Genomic DNA, 16,778 nt, shown 5'->3' with positions numbered 1-16,778 from the left:
CAGACGAGGGTCATTTAGTAGCTACGGGGGAGGGGCTGGTGTAGCTGTTCTGTGACACTCACAGCGCGATTTTCTGTGCGCAAGCTGCTGCCCGTTTGCAAGGCGGATTCCAACACGCAGACATTCCTCAAAGCAGGGAGCGGCCTCTCTGCTGGAAGCTTATCTACTGATGTCTACTATAAGCCTCCGGACTCTCACAGCTACCTGGACTATTCCTCTTTTCTCACCCTCTCTCTTGCAAAAATGCCATCCCCTTCTCGCAATTCCTCCGTCTCGGCTGCATCTGCTCTCAGGATGAGGCTTTTCATTTCAGGACGAAGGAGATTTCCTTCTCTTTTCCCGTTTCGAGGTGTCAACCCAGCGTCTCCTCTTGTACCAAGATGAGGCCACCCTCAGGGTTTTATACACAACTTCCAGACTTTTGAACTCTATGTCTCGACTAATAAAGACAACCACGCCATTTGGCTTCTTAACCACCCAATCAATCTGTGCAGTCATTTTCAGGGAGCGAAGAATTTGGAGTCTAAGATCCCTCTGATCATCAACACTGTTCAGGGTTTTGCATTTAACAGTGTACTGTCTCATACATTCGACCTACCGAGCTGCCAAGATGATCATCACTAATCAAATCTCACTGAGATTTCTCAGGTCCTGTTGAATTTATTGCCAAGTGCGCAAGTACGGGAAGGTACAGGTACAGAAAAACACTGATTTGTAGCAGCATCACAGGCAAGTACACACAGAAAACAAATTATACAATTCTCTGTCAGTAACAATATATAAATATGTTTTACGTCATCCCGCTAACAGGACCAGAAAAACAGGGGCTGAGCCGCGGCTCATCTCAGACATCTGAAGATCTCACAACCCGGACCGACCCCGGTAGATTCTGTCAAGGAAGCGAGGCGAGGCCGACAGTTCAGGGAAGTTCATCCCCTCCCCGTTTACGTTTCACCGATCACCTTGTGTTTTTCTCTCCCTCCCCCACCCCCAGCTTTTATTCTCCAGTCCTGCCGAAGGGTTTCAGCCCGTAACGCCGATTGTACTCTTTTCCTGGATGCTGCCCGGCCTGCTGAACCCCTACAGTATTTTGCGCGCGTTGCTCGTATTTCCAGCATCTGCAGATTTTCTCTTGTTTGAATTCAGGAAAGTTAAAGGGACTCACTGCCCAACATCAGACCTCCCCTGCTTGGGACCGGCTTCAATACTCACCGAAGGGAAATTGTCGGTGTTGCCTCGCAGAGAATAATCCTTTCCCGGATCCCGATCCCGATCCCACCGCCAACTCACTTCAACAAAGAACGGAAAACAACTCCGCCCTGCCCGTACTGAGCATGCGCGATGTCGTCTGCGCGTCATCAGCGCGGTGGGCGGGGCTTCGGAAACAAACCTGCAGCTGCTGCACGCAGACTGGGAGGTTGCAGGGAGTATGGGAGACAGAGAGAGATGATGAGAAATAAATTAAGGGAGTTGGGGATGCAGGAATTCACACTAAAAGGGTTGCTGGGCAAAGATGGGAGGGTGGTGTAGGTTTGTGTGTATATATGTATATGTGTGTGTGTGTACGATTGGGTGAAGGGATTTAGAATGTACGTCTAGTGCACATTCTGGAGCAGAGGGTGGCGGTAATGTACCATTAAACTGGATGCCAACCGCCGTAAAACAAGATACAGACAGACAGCAGACTGGGAGACCGCTCTGTCCGCCAGAGAAAGCAGGATCTCCCAGTGGCCACACATTTTAATTCCACATCCTATTTCTAAGACCTGCGTGATAGACGACAGGAAGTTACGGGAGGCTGTGGATTCTGTGGGGTGGGTATGTCGAAGCTGCAGCTGGATGCACATCTTGCAGGTGAGGGCATCAGGGACACTGGAGGTCTCCCCACCTTCCCACCAATGTCCTCTCTAATTTGTAATGACCAGTGTGCCAAAAAATCTTGTGCTGTGCAATTTTTACCCAGTGACAACAACATGTGCACACTGAACTTTAAATAGAGAGGGATTTATTTTAACAGCTAGCAAATCACTATTAATAAGAACTTTGATATCCTCTGGGTTTCATCAAGTTCATCTGCACTCTCACACAATCTGTGTTGCAGGCCTGTAGAGGGTTATGAAGGATTTTCTCACACCAGCTTTTGCACACCGTCCATATCTGATTTGCTTGCTAAATGACACTTTAAAAAGTCAGATTTCCAAATATCACTCCACTTCCTCCCACTTGCAAGTTCTCCAGCAACGTTTGCATCGTCACAATACACACAGGTAACACCAGTTTCTGTATTGTACATAAATATTTCCCCTGAACCCTCCCCCAGGTGACTGGCGGCCAGTGAATATGAAGGGAAGGGCAGTAGTCTGTCTCATTGGAGTCTGGCACTTGTTGTCAAGGACAAAGGTGCTTGATATCATTGTGTCCTCAGAGAGAATGGGTCAAAACATGTCCCCACGGGTAGAAAGGTCCAGAACAAGAGGAGGTAGAACAACCAACACACACAAAATGATGGAGGAACTCAGCAGGCCAGACAGCATTATGGAAAACAGTACAAATGCTGAATTCCTCCAGCATTTTCTGTGTGTTGCTTGGATTTTCAATATCTGTAGATTTTATCTTATTTGTGATGGGAGGCAGAACAAAGGTGAATTTCTCAACAGCTGATGTAAAAGATTTTGTTCCCTTTCTCCGAGTTCCCAATCCTTGCATTTAGACAGCTGGAGCTCAGCTCTGTCTGAGAGATCCATCGATTCCCATTCCCTCATCAGCCGGAAGCTGCCCGGGGCCCGTGTACGGATCGTGTGGCTGAGAGGGAGGGAAGAGAGCAGGACCGTCCCGGGATTGCGGGCCACGGTATCCGGAGCTCACAGCAATTGTTCCGAATCCGGCAACCGGGGAATATCTCTTACCTGGAGCTGATTTACCGAGGCCTTTATGTACTGCGCGCATGCGTGACATTCGGGACCATCCGCAACCCTGACGCATGCGCATTCGATCGGCGCTTCAGCGGCAGCGACAATTCCTACGCAGAGCTTTCTGGGTAATCACGGTGCCATTAAACATTTCTGCAAACACCGGTTCCATGTTCATACCTCAGTTTTTTTTTGGGGGGGCGGAATTCAGCAGCTCTTTTAATGGAGAAAGCAGCTTTCATAAACAATGCACTTAATATCAGCAAACTTTCCGCGTGTTTAATGCCGAAGTAGAATCTTCTTACAAATGCAGATATGAAACACAAGAGATTCTGCTGCTGCTGGAACTGTCGACACATGCACATAAAATGCTGGAGGAACTCTGCAGTTCAGGCAGCAACTAAGCAGAGGAGTACACAGTCTAGGCATACTGAAGGGGCTCGGCCTAAACGTTGTCTATTTATTCCTCTCCACATTTGCGGCCCGATCTGTTGATTTCCTACAGTATTTTGCACAGGTTAACCACCCTTTTTTTCAATCGAACAATTTCAAAATGTTTCTGATCTTTCATTTGTGGCCACATCCTGGTGGTCTGATTCCTCTCCCTCCTCCTCCTTGTAAATTCTAGGCCCCATTTCCTTTCTGGCGCCCCAAAGCCCTGATTCAGGGTGGTAACTCTTTGGTTTCTGACTCTGCACCATCGAAGATTCACTCGCTAGTCTGCTGTCAGACTTTAGAGGCGCATTGCAACAATCCAGCTGTCTGAGGCACAGACCTTTGAAATGAGTGAAAATGACAGAAAACTTTGAAAAGAGCAGGGAAGAAGGAGCTTAACCACCTTGCTCCAGAGCCCTGAAGAACGTCAAAACCACAGTGAGCTCATCGCGTTCTTCAGCCTGGAGAGAAGCATGCAGGAAATTCATGCAGGTGTATAGGATGATGAGAGGCATTAGTCGTGTGTATAGCCAGAGGCTTTTTTTTCCAGGGCTGAAACGGCTAACACGAGGGGGCACAGGTTTAAGCTGCCTAGAAGTAGGTGCAGAGAAGGTGGAAGAGCTAAGTTTTATAAACAAAGTGTTTGGTGTGTGTGTGGAATGCACTGCCATCGACGGTGGTAGAGGTGGATACAATCGGGTCTTTTAAGAGACTTGTAGATAGGTACATGGAGCTCGGGAAAATAGAGGGCTATGTGGTAGGGTAACTCTAGGCAGTTTCTAAAGTAAGTTACGTGGTCGGCACAACGCTGTGGGCCAAAGGGTCTGTAATGAGCTGTAGATTTCTATGATTCTATGAAATTCAAGGAAAATCTCCTATCCCAAGGAGTGGTGACTAGTTACAACCTGTTATCACAAGGAGAGTGAGAGGGGAACGGCAGGGATAGATTTTGATATACTGATATGGAACAGAAACATGGGCAGGGACCAGATGGGCCGAGTGGCCTCTCTAGTGTGCATTGTGAGTGTGGTAGATACAGTAAGTACTTGAGACACGGGATTTGATACAGAACTGATTTATCTTTCACAGATCCACAATATTAAACATCAGTCCAGTTTAAGGCTAATATCAGCAGAACAGAATCCCCCAATGCTCAGTGACCAGGGTTCAGTCCTGGGTGCGATGAGCAGCCACAAGAACTGCAGAATCTGACAGTAACAGTCCCTCATGAACCTGCAGCTGCCTTCAGTCACCGTGATGGTCAAACATTTAACACAAAGCCATGCATTTGAGAATTTAGACATTTCTATTTTTCTGAGCTTCTCATAAATGTGTACAGTTTAGTTAAGTTCTGCTCCAGAATTTCCACACAATTAAAATAGTTTATTACATCTTTTATTTCTAGTTTTGCAACATTTATATAATTTAACAATTTAATATGTACATTATTGCAATTCATAGTTGTTACCGCAGATGGTAATGCGGGATTGAAGCCTTTTCTATTTATCTGCATTCCTCAGAAATAACAATAGTTCAGTTAAGTTTCCTTCTGTGATTCCAAAGCAGAAGCTCGGTCTGTCTAATATTTACACACAATTAAAATGGGGAATTTGTTTATCATTATCATGTACTGAGCTACAGTGAAAATCTTGCCTGACGTACCATCCACACAGATCTATACATTACGGCAGTACATTGATCTGATATACGACAAAACAATAACTGTAACAAAGCATTATGGCTGCAGAGAAAGTGCAGTGCAGATAGACATATGGTGCAGGGTCATGTCGAATTACATTGTGAGATCAAGTCCATTTTATCGGACTGGAGACCATTCATTTGGCTTATAACCGCAGACAGGAAGTCGTCCTTGAGCCTGGTTGTATGCGCTTTAAGGCTTTTGTATCTCTTCCCTGATGGGGGAGCAGGTTTGCAGCAAGAATGTCTGGGTTGTGAGGATCTTTGAGTATATGACTGGCTTTTCCAAGGCAGGGGAAGTGTAGGAAGAGTCCATGGAGGGGAGGTTTGCTTCTCTGATGTTCTCTGCTCTCCAAAGTTCTCTGCAGTTCCTTGCAGTCATGGGCAGAGCAGTAGCCATACGAAGGCGTGAGGTATCAACAAGGAGCTCAGAGACCTCGGCCTTCACCCTGCCTTGTGTAGCTGGATCCTGGACTTCCTGTCAGATCGCCGGCAGGTGGTAAGAGTGGGCTCCCTCACCTCTGTCTCTCTGACCCTCAGCACTCATACCCAACAGGGTTGTCTCCTTGGCCCCTCCTTCACTCTCTGTATTCCCATGACTGTGTCGCCACCCACAGCTCCAATCTGCTAATTAAATTTGCTTACGACACTACATTGATTGGCCTAATCGCAAATAATAACGAGGCAGCCTACAGAGAAGAAGTCATCATCCCGACACAGTGGTGTCCAGAAAACAACCTCTCCCTCATTATCACAAAACCAAAGGAGCTGGTTGTGGACTACAGGAGGAATGGAGACAGGGACCAAAATTCAACATTTCCAAGTCTGTTATTGACACAAAATGCACATTTTAATATTGATCATGACACAATGTATTTTATATACTTTTAATGACATAAAACGTATTTATAGATTGTGACTGACAGAGAATCGTATAATTTGTGTTCCGTGTGTTATCTGAATGTACTTGCCTGTGATGCTGCCACAAGTCAGTGTTTCTCTGTACCTGCACCTTCCCGTACTTGTGCACTTGGCAATAAACTCAACAGGACCTGAGAAATCTCCGTGAGTTTTGATTAGTGATGATCATCTTGGCAGCTTGGTAGGTCGAATGTATTGGACAGTACACTGTTAAATGCAAAACCCTGAACAGTGTTGATGATCAGAGGGATCATAGACTCCAAGTTCAATGCTCCCTGAAAGAGACTGCACAGATTGATCGGGCGGTTAAGAAGGCAAATGGCGTGGTTGTCTTTATTAGTTGAAGCACTGAGCTGAAAAGTCGGGAAGTTGGAGATACATATATATATATCTGCAGACAGGCAGTCGGGGCGAGAGAGAGAACCCAGACAGAATATAAGGTGCTGATCCTGGACCCTGAGGGTGGCCACATCTTGGCACAAGAGGAGACGATGGGTTGACACGGCGGAATGGGAAGGGGAATGAAAATGTTTGGACACGGGAAGTCCCGCTCGGGACGGATAGTTCAAAGGTTAATTTATTATCAAAGCAGGTATCCATAAACAACTCTGAGTTTTTTTTCTCCTCCAGAGAGTCACGAAACAAAGAAAGAAAAAGGCTTTCAGAGCGAAAAAAATCGGACTCCCACCCCACCCCCGTATAAAAAAGAACGGCATCCCGATCATCGACCCCCCAAAACCCACCCCTCCCACAAACGGGAACAATAACATCGATAACTTTAATGACCAATAAATATAATTCCTCTCTTTGATCACTGTCTGAATGATTCCCTGACTCTGAGAGGAAGGGGTGTCTATGATCCACATTGTCAGGGTGTTGAGTTTACCAGGAGACAGAGACTGCAGGGACGGGAGGTTTTCTGTTCACTAATACACTGTATGTGGACCCCGCTGGCAATTCTGATGTTGTGACCCGAATCGAGACAAACACCACGCTGCCCACTCCACCAACAACACGGCACAGCCGGACACATAACAGGGGACTTTACATCTCACAACACTGGATTCAGTGATGAAACCCGTGATTAATGTTGTTGTCCCACTGAAATCATAAGAAATGTCCATTAAGGTGCTTTTAAATACGAGCACTCCACCACAGGTGACGTCACCCCCCCCCCCCCCAAGTTCAGCACCGACAGTCACTCTCAAAATTGCATTGAGAAACAATGATGGACAAATATCCAGCATGAAGCTTATTGAAACTTTCTCCCCAGTGTGAACCCGGTAGCGTGTCACAAGGTTAGATTACTGAGTGAATCCCTTCTCACATTCACAGCAGGTGAACGGCCTCTCCCCAGTGTGAACTCAATGATGCACATTTGATGGAGATGGCTGAGAGAATCTCTTCCCAATCTCTGAGCAGGTGTATGGCCTCTACCCAGTGTGAACTCGCTGGTGCCTCTGTAGGCAGGATGATTGCAGAAATGCTTTCCCACATTCATAGCAGGGGAACAGCCTCTCCCGTATGAACTGACTGGTGTGCCAGTAGCTTGGATGACCGAGAGAATCCTTTCCCACAGTCTGAGCAGGTGAACGGCCTCTCTCCAGTGTGAACTCGCTGATGTACCTTCAGTTTAGATAAACAAGTGAATCCCTTCCCACAGTCTGAGCAGGTGAATGGCCATTCCCCGGTGTGAACTCTCTGATGTTCCTTCAGTTTAGATGACGGAGTGAATCTCATCCCACAATCTGAGCAGGTGAATGGCCTCTCCCCAGTGTGAACTCGTTGGTGCACCAGTAGGTCAGATGACCTAGTGAATCCCTTCCCGCAGTCTGAGCAGGTGAATGGCTTCTCCCTGATGTGAACTCGCTGGTGCACTATTAGGTTGGACGATTGAGTGAATCCCTTCCCACAGTCTGAACAGGTGAACGGCCTCTCCCCAGTGTGAACTGACTTGTGTACCAGTAGGGTGGATGACTGATGGAATCCCTTCCCACAGTCTGAGCAGGTGAATGGCCGCTCCCTGGTGTGAACTCACTGGTCAGCCATTAGGTCAGCTGACCGAGTGAATCCTTCCCCACAAATTCAGCAGATGATCAGCCTCTGCCCAATGTGAACTGACTGGTGTGCTTACAGGTGGGAAGACCAACTGAATCCCTTCTCACCCACAGAACAGGTGAATGGCCTTGTCCCAGTGTGAACTTGCTGATGTACCTTCAGTTGAGATGACCGAGTGAATCCATTCCTGCTGTCTGAGCATCCCCAGTGTAAAATGACAGGCATGCCAGTCGGTCAGATGATTGACTGAATCCCTGCCCAGTCTGAGCAGGAAGGACGATCGAGTGAATCCCTTGCTCCAATTCTTAAATATCTGGACAGAGTCAGAAAAACTGGCGTGTTGTGTTCGAGATTCCTGTAGATAAATTCCTTGTCGTTTTTAACCTGTGAAAACATTTACAAAATCCATCAATGGCTGAAGGACAACATTTCAGATGAGATCACTTTAGTCAGCAAGCTGTGATCTGACATCACACTGTTACAGTGAGCTTCAACCCAAGTTGGAGAGAGAACTCATCTTCGAACTGGCACAGTGCTGGTATCGAGGATTAAATGTTAACTGGAATCAATCTCCCTGATGCCTTTCCTGTCTCTATAAGAATGGGGCATTTCTGCCATCTCCAATCTGTGCTTTGCCTCAGTTTGAGTCTCTCCATTGGTATTATTCCCTCTTCCCACTGAGCTACATGGGTGTCTCGTTCCACAGTGACTGAAGCACTCTCACACAAATAGCCTTTGTTGACCTGCAGCTGGGACTTTCTTTTATGCACTGTTAGATTAAAGTGCCACAGTTTTAACGCCATATAAAAATTTGCTGCTGAGATGAACGGTCGGTCTGTTAAAAGGAATTAGAGTGAATATTAATATTATTTATGGTTCTTGTTACAGTCATAGAAAAGTACAACACAGAACAAGACCCTTCGGCCCATCTAGTTTGTGCTGAACTATTTAAGCTTTCTACTCCCATATCCCTACCATCCAGGTACCTAAACAAACCTCTTAAATGTTGAAATTGAGGTCACATTCACCACTTGTGCTGTCTGCTCATTCCACACCCGGATGACCTTCTGTGTGAAGAAGTTTCCAGTCATGTTCCCCTCAATATTTCACCTTTCACCCTTAACCCATGGCCTCTTGTTGTTGTCCCACCCCATCTCAGTGGAGAAGGCCAGCTTGCATTTACCCTATCTTTACCCCTCATAATTGTGGTACACCTCCATCAAGTCTCTCCTCAATCTTTTACATTCCAAGGAATAAACACCTAATCTGTTCAATCTTTCCTTATAACCAAGTCCTCCAGACCTGGCAACATCCTTATGAATTTTCTCTGGACTCTTTCAACCTCTTTTATATCTTTCCTGTAGGTCGGTGATCAAAACTGTACACAATACTCCAGATTAGGCCTCACCAATGTCTTGTACAATGTCAACATAACATCCATCTCCTGTACTCAGTACTTTGGCTTACGAAAGCCAATGTGCCAAAATCTTTCTCTCCATCCCTATCTAAATGGGGCATCACTTTCAGTGAATCATGGACCTGTATTCCCAGATCCCTTCCTTCTGCAGCATTCCTCAGTGCCCGACCAGTCACTGTGTAAGACCTTGTTCCTACCAACATGCAACGGTTCACACTAGTCTGCATTAAATTGCATTTTCCATTTCTCAAACTATTTCCCAGCTGGTCCAAATCACACTGCAAGCCATGATAGTCTTCCTCACTGCCCACTACACCCCAATCTTGGTATCATCCACAAATTTGCTGATCCAGTTAACCACACTATCATCCAGATTACTGATATAGATGACAAACAACAACTGATCCAGCACCAATCCCTGTGGCACACCACTAGTCACAGGCCTCCAGTCACAGAGGCAACCACCTGCTACCACAACTTTGGCTTCTCCCAAAGCCAATGTCTCATCCAATTTACCATCTCATCTTGAATGCTGAGTGACTGAACCTTCTTGACCAACCTCCCATATGTGACTTTGTCAAGTGCCTTGCTAAAATCCATGTAGACAACATCCACTGCATTGCCTTCATCCACTTTCCCGATAACTTCCTCGAGAGACTCTATAAGATTGGTTAGACATGACCTACCATGCACAAAGCCATGCTGCCTATCCTTAATCAGTCCACATGTATCCAAATATATATTGATTTCCTGCACATACTTTCTAATAACTTCCTCACAACTGATGTCAAGCTCACCAATGTAGAATTTCCTATTTATTTTTAGAGCCTTTCTTGAATAGCAGAACAACATTGGCTGTCCTCCAATCCCCCAGTGTCTCACCTGTCACTAAGGACGATTTAAGTATCTCTGCTTGGGCCCCAACAATTTCTGCACTTGTCTTCCGCAGGGTCCCAGGGAACAACTTGTCAGGCCCTGGTGATTTATCCACGCTTATTGGCCTTAAGACAGCAAACACCTCCACCTCTGTAATCTGTACAGGGTCCACGAAGGTGATGCCACTTTGCCTCACTTCTATAGACTCTGTGTCCATCCCCTGAGCAAATACAGATGCAAAAATACTATGTAAAATCTCCCCCATCTATTTTGTCTCCTCATATAAATTACCATTCGGATCTCCCAGAGTGGGCATGTTTCTGCACTGACTTTCTCCATGTTTCTGTGACACGGAAGCTGGCCAAACTTGACTGGAAGGGGAAATTGGTAGGAATGACGATGGAGCAGCAATGGCTGGAGTTTCTGCGAGCAATTCGGGAGCTGAGTGATGGACACATCCCAAAGAAGTGGGAGCATTAGAAAGGCAGGAGAACACAACCATGGCTGAAGTGAGAAGCCAAAGTCAACATAAAAAACAAAGAGAGTGCAGATAATGAGCAAAAAAGATTGAGAAGCTTTCAGAAACCAACAGAAGACAACTAAAGAAAGATGAGCTGAGGCTGTGGAAATATGATATTGTAGTCATTAATGTGTTTTGGTAGCACCCAACAGCCTGAGGCATTTACAGGAACAAAATATCTGGGGCTTCAATATCTCTTGAAAACCAAGGTTCCCTGCACTAGTTACAATTCAACTTTTATTTTGACAGGCCCATACAAACTCTACACCCTCAAAATTTCACTTCTGAAGAACTCCAACTTACCACGTACTCCTTTGCCAGAAAACAGCCTGTCCCTATCCACACTTGTCAAATCCTTGCAAATACCATAAAAATTGACTTTCTCCAATTTAGAATCTCAACCCCTGGTCCATTCCTCTGTTTTTTCCGTATTTACTTGGAATCTCATGGCATTATGATCACTAGACATAACGTGTTCCCGTACACTAATTTCAGTCACCAGCCCTGGACCATTTTCTAATAGCTTACTGCACACTTCAACATCGGAAATTTTACATACTAATTAAGGCACATTTGACAACTAGTCCTTTTACAGTATGGGAGTCCCAGTCAATATATGTGTAAGGGGTTTCTTCTTTTATGTTACTGTGTACGGTAACCAAAATGGCTTCTTTGTTATGTTAACTGCTGAGAAAGTTTTCTCTCTAGCTGCTTGTTTGGGTTACAAAGATAGTAGTATTCAGTTGCTAACCAATTGGGATAGACGTTATTTTTTCTTGTGTGTCTGTAAGCTAGTGTGATGCGCGGGCTTTGGCGCAGAAGGCACGATGGGGACAGAGACAGTGGCCACGATGCTGTGGGCTGGCCGATAGGATGGACCACGAGCCAGAGTCCAAGGCCCAGGGTCTTCAGCGAGGAGAGGAGACGAAGACATACTCGTGTGGAGCGTCTGGTCGACCACTGTGGTTGGTCCCAGGCGGCGGGTCGAGGTGGTCGGAGGGGATTGAATGGTGGAAAGAAGACCCCGTTACTTGAGATCCAACTGTTGTGCACGAAGTGAACTTTGATAAGTTTGGCGCCTTTTATTTCCTTTTATATTTTATCTCTATTAATTACATAGTTCCAGTAATATCTATAAATTGTAATCATTTAATGGCATATGCTGTATTGTCTGTTATTTTGCGGGAATGTCACTGATCCTTGAATGTGGAGGCGGAGATGCTGGAGAAGACAGCGCACCATACGCTACAAGAAGAGCCCGGTCACGTGTCCATGTCCGTGATTAATTTAAAGGTACAAAACCTAATCTTCTAACTGGCCACAGCATCCACACAAACTTGATTACCCAGTTTGGCGGGGCCGAAGGCTGCTTCCCTTAGATGAAAGCGAGTTGAGCGAGCTGAGGTTTACCAGGGGGCTACATATGGGAAGTTATAATCACTTACAATATCAACTTTTGTTTCTTGGTATAGTCTGTGAACTCTCTACAAATTTGTTCCCCTGAATCCCTCAGACTGTTGGGTGCAACCAGCTCCCAGTGATGCCTACAATATCATAATTCCATGCCCTGGGCTCATCTGGCTTTCCTACAATGCTTCTTGAATTGTGATATACACAGCTCAGCACATTCATCGCACCATGCTCAACCTTCTGATTGCTGACTTCGTCTTAGGTCTGAACAAATCTGTCTGGTGTCAAGGAAACAACCTCTCCCTCAATATCAGAAAAACAAAGGAGCTGATTGTGGACAACAGGAGGAATGGAGACAGGTTAACCCCCGTTGACACCAATGGATCTGGGGTTGAGAGGGTGAACAGCTTTGAGTTCCTCGGCATAAACATCAACGAGGATTTAATGTGGTCTGTACATACCGGCTGTGTGGTGGAAAAGGCACAACAGTGCCTCTTTCACCTCAGACAGTTGAAGAAGTTTGTTATGGGCCACCAAATCCTAAGAACACGCTATAGGGGCAATATTGAGAGCAATCTTATTGGCTGCATCACTGCCTGGTTTGGAACTGTACTTCCCTTAATGGCAGGACTCTGCAGAGAGTGGTGCGGACAGCACAGCGAATCTGCAGATGTGAACTTTCCACTGACAGGACATTTACAGAAACAGCCACCAACTGTTCTAGCTGCTACCATCTGGGAAACGGTACCACAGTGTAAATGCCAGGATCAACAGGCTCCGGGACAGCTTCTTCCAGCAGGCCATCAGACTGATTAATTCATGCTGATAGAACTGTATTTCTATGTTATATAGACTGTCCTATGTACAAACTATTTGTTATAAATTACTATAAATTACACATTGCACATTTAAACGGAGATGTAACGTAAAGATTTCTACTCCTCATGTATATGAAGGATGTATGTAATAAAGTCAATTCAATTCAATTCACCCTCTCCACTATCTGTTCTGTCATTCTGGCTCCCGCCCCCCACCCCCCTGCAACTTTACTTTAACCAACACTCCCACCCCCACACTAGCAATAGCAAGCCTTACCACTAGGATATTAGACCTCTGCTAGTTTTATTTCCCAAACTAACTAATCCCCTATCACCACTTTGACTTTCCTCTGCAAGGTAATTCCCCCCCCCCACCGCCCAACAAGTTTCTAAAGTGGTCCATCTGCTGTTGTGAGGGATGGCCACAAAAGCACTCTGCGATGGCTATTTAACCTCATTCCCCTTCCTGACTCTCACCCAGTTTCCTGTGTCCTGCACCTTGGGTGTAACTCACCTCTCTTCATGTTATATCTATCATCCCTTCTGACTCCCAGATGATCCGGAATTCATCTATTTTGAGTTCCAACTCCTTAAAGTGTAGCTGGATACACATCTTGTAGGTGATGGTGTCAGGGACACTGGAGGTCTCCCCACCTTTCCACCAATGCCCCCTCAAATTTGTAATGACAAGTGTGTGCAAATATCTTGCGCTGTGCAATTTTTAACAGTAACAAAAATGTGCACACTGAATTTTATATAGAGAGGTATTGACTTTAACAGCTAGCAAATCACAATCAATAAGAACTTTGATCTCCCCTAGGTTTGATCATGTTCATCTGCACTCTCACACAACCTATGTAGCGGGCCTGTAGCGGGTAATGAAGGATCTTCTCAACAGAAATTTTGCACACTGTCCATATCTGATTTGCTCGTAAAATGATACTTTAAAAAGTCAGATTTCCCAATATCACTCACTTCTTCCCACTTGCACATTCTCCAGCAACTTTTGCATTGCCACAATACACACAGGTAATACCATTTTCTGTATTGTACATAAATATCTCTCCTGAACCCTCCCCCAGGTGACTGATGGTGGTGAACTCATTGATGGCAATGCCAATGAATATGAAGGGAAGGGCAGCAGTCTGTCTCATTGGAGTCTGGCACGTTTGTTATGTGAAAGCTACATGTTGCCCAGGACAAAGGTGTTTGATATCATTATGTAACCGGACAGAATGGGTCAAAATATGTTCCCACGGGTAGAAACGTCCAGAACAAGAGGAGGTAGAACAAGCAACACACACAAAATGCTGGAGGAACTCAGCAGGCCAGGCAGCATCTATGGAAAATAGTTCTATTTTACCTATTTTATGTGTGTTGCTTGGATTTCCAGCATTTGCAGAGTTTCTTTTGTTTGTGGTTGAAGGTAGAACAAAGGAGATTTTCTCAGCTACTGATCTAAAAGATTTTGTTCCCTTTCCCCGAGTTCCTAATCCTTGTATTTAGACAGCTGGAGCTCAGCTCTGTCTGAAAGATGCATCGGTTCCCGCTCCCTCATCAGCCGGAAGCTCCCCGGGGCCCGTGTACGGATGGTGGGGCTGAGAGAGAGAGAGAGAGGGAAGAGAACAGGACTGCCCCGGGATTGCGGGCCACGATGGCAGGAGCAATTGCCCCTCAGTCAGAGTCGAAACCCCCCGCCCGGAATGTGCTCTTACCTGTAGCTGATCGTTCCGCGGCCTTTTGTGTACTGCGCGCATGCGTAATATTCGGGAAAGTCAACAACCCTGACGCCTGCGCATTTAATCGGTGCTGCAGCGCGGGCGTTATTTTTAAGGCACCGCTTTCTGGGTGATCACGGTGACTTTAGGTTTCTGCAGACACCGGTTCCATGTCCATGCCTCACTGTGTTTTGTGTGTAGAAAACTCAGCAGCTGTTTTCACGCAGAAAGCAGCTTCCATAAATAATATACTCAATATCAACAGGCATTTCGCGTGTCAGGAGCCAAGGTACAATCCTCTTACAAAATGCAGATATAAAACACAAGAGATTCTGCTGTTGCTGGAAATGTAGACACACACACACACACACACACACACACACACTATTCTGGATGAACTCTGCAGTTCGGGCAGCAACTAAGCAGAGGAGTACACAGTCTAGCCATGCCGAAGGGGCTCGGCCTAATCGTTATCTATTTATTCCTCTCCACATTTGCGGCCTCATCTGTTGATTTTCTCCAGTATTTTGCAGACATTAACCACCTTTTTAAAAATCAATCAGCTTCCAAATGTTTCTGTAGCCACATCCTGCTGGTCTGATTCCTCTTCTTCCTCCTCCTCCTCATAAACTCTAGACCCCATCTCTTTCTGGAGCCCCAAAGCCCTGACTCAGGCTGGCAACTCTTTGGTTTCTGCCTCTGCTCCATCGAAGGTTCACTCGCTGGTCTGCTGTCAGACTTTAGAGGTGCATTGCAGCAACCCAGCTGTCTATGGCACAGTCCTTTGGAAATGAGTGAAAATGATAGAAAACGTTGAAAAGAGCGGGGAAGGAGGAGTTTAACCACCTTAGTTCAGAGCTCTAAAGAACATCAAAACCACAGTGAGCTCATCGTGTTATTCAGCCTGGAGACAATCATGCAGGAAATTCATGCAGGTGTATAGGATGATGAGAGGCATTGGTCGTGTGGATAGCCAGAGGCTTTTCCCAGGGCTGAAATATTAACACGAGGGGGCATAGGTTTAAGCAGCTTGGAAGTAGGTACAGAGGAGATGTCAGAGCTAAGTTTTTACACAAAGAGTGGTGTGTGTCTGGAAAGCACAGCCAGCGACGGTGGTAGAGGTGGATACAATAGGGTGTTTTAAGAGATTTTTAGATAGGTACATGGAGGTTAGGAAAATAGAGGGTTATGCAGTAGGGTAATTCTAGACAGTTTCTAGAGTAAGTTACATGGTCGACACAACATTGTGGGCCAAAGGGTCTGTAATGTGCTGTAGATTTCTATGATTCCATGAAATTCAAAGAAAATCTCCTATCCCACGGAGTAGTAACTAGTTGCAACCTGTCATCACAGGGAGAGTGAGAGGGGAACGGCAGGGATAGATTTTCATATACTGATATGGAACAGAAACCTGGGCAGGGACCAGAAGGGCCGACTGGCCTCTCTAATGTACATTGTGAGTGTGGTAAAGACAGTAAGTACCTGAGACACGGGATTTGATACAGAACGGATTTATCTTTCACAGATCCACAATATTAAACACCAGTCTAGTTTAAGGCTAACATCAGCAGAACAGACTCCTCCAATGCTCAGTGATCAGGGTTCAGTCCTGGGTGCGATGAGCAGCCGCAAGAACTGCAGAATCTGACAGTAACAGTCCCTCATGAACCTGCAGCTGCCTTCAGTCACCATGTTGGTCAAACATTTAACACAAAGCCATGCATTTGAGAATTTAGACATTTCTATTTTTGTCAGCTTCTCATAAATGTCTACAGTTTAGTTAAGTTCTGCTCCAGAATTTCCACACAATTGAAAGAGTTTATTACATCTTTTATTTCTAGTTTTGCAACATTTATATAATTTAACAATTTAATATGTACATTATTGCAATTCATAGTTGTTACCGCAGATCGTAATGCGAGATTGAAGCCTTTTCTATTTATCTGCATTCCTCAGAAATAACAATAGTTCAGTTAAGTTTCCTTCTGTGATTCCAAA

General features: G+C 45.5%; 1 protein-coding gene across 8 annotated transcripts in view; it reads right to left on the bottom strand.

Annotated features, from left to right (window-relative positions):
* Positions 1–1,314, bottom strand: part of LOC140206903 (NACHT, LRR and PYD domains-containing protein 3-like) — a 53,710-nt gene extending 52,396 nt beyond the window's left edge. For 5 of the 8 annotated variants that reach the window (XM_072275172.1, XM_072275175.1, XM_072275174.1 and 2 more), the window contains exon 1: positions 1,213–1,308. The gene's annotated coding sequence lies outside the window, so the exon portion shown is untranslated. Of the gene's footprint in view, positions 1–1,212 lie in introns of all 8 variants that reach the window. The other 3 variants (XM_072275179.1, XM_072275181.1, XM_072275177.1) reach the window with 2 other exon arrangements.
* Positions 1,315–16,778: the final 15,464 nt, after the last annotated feature.

The sequence above is a fragment of the Mobula birostris genome, chromosome 13 (assembly GCF_030028105.1).
Source record: "Mobula birostris isolate sMobBir1 chromosome 13, sMobBir1.hap1, whole genome shotgun sequence".
Taxonomy (NCBI): domain Eukaryota; kingdom Metazoa; phylum Chordata; class Chondrichthyes; order Myliobatiformes; family Myliobatidae; genus Mobula; species Mobula birostris.
Note: the sequence above shows the minus strand (reverse complement) of the source record. Positions and strands in the feature narration are given on the sequence as shown.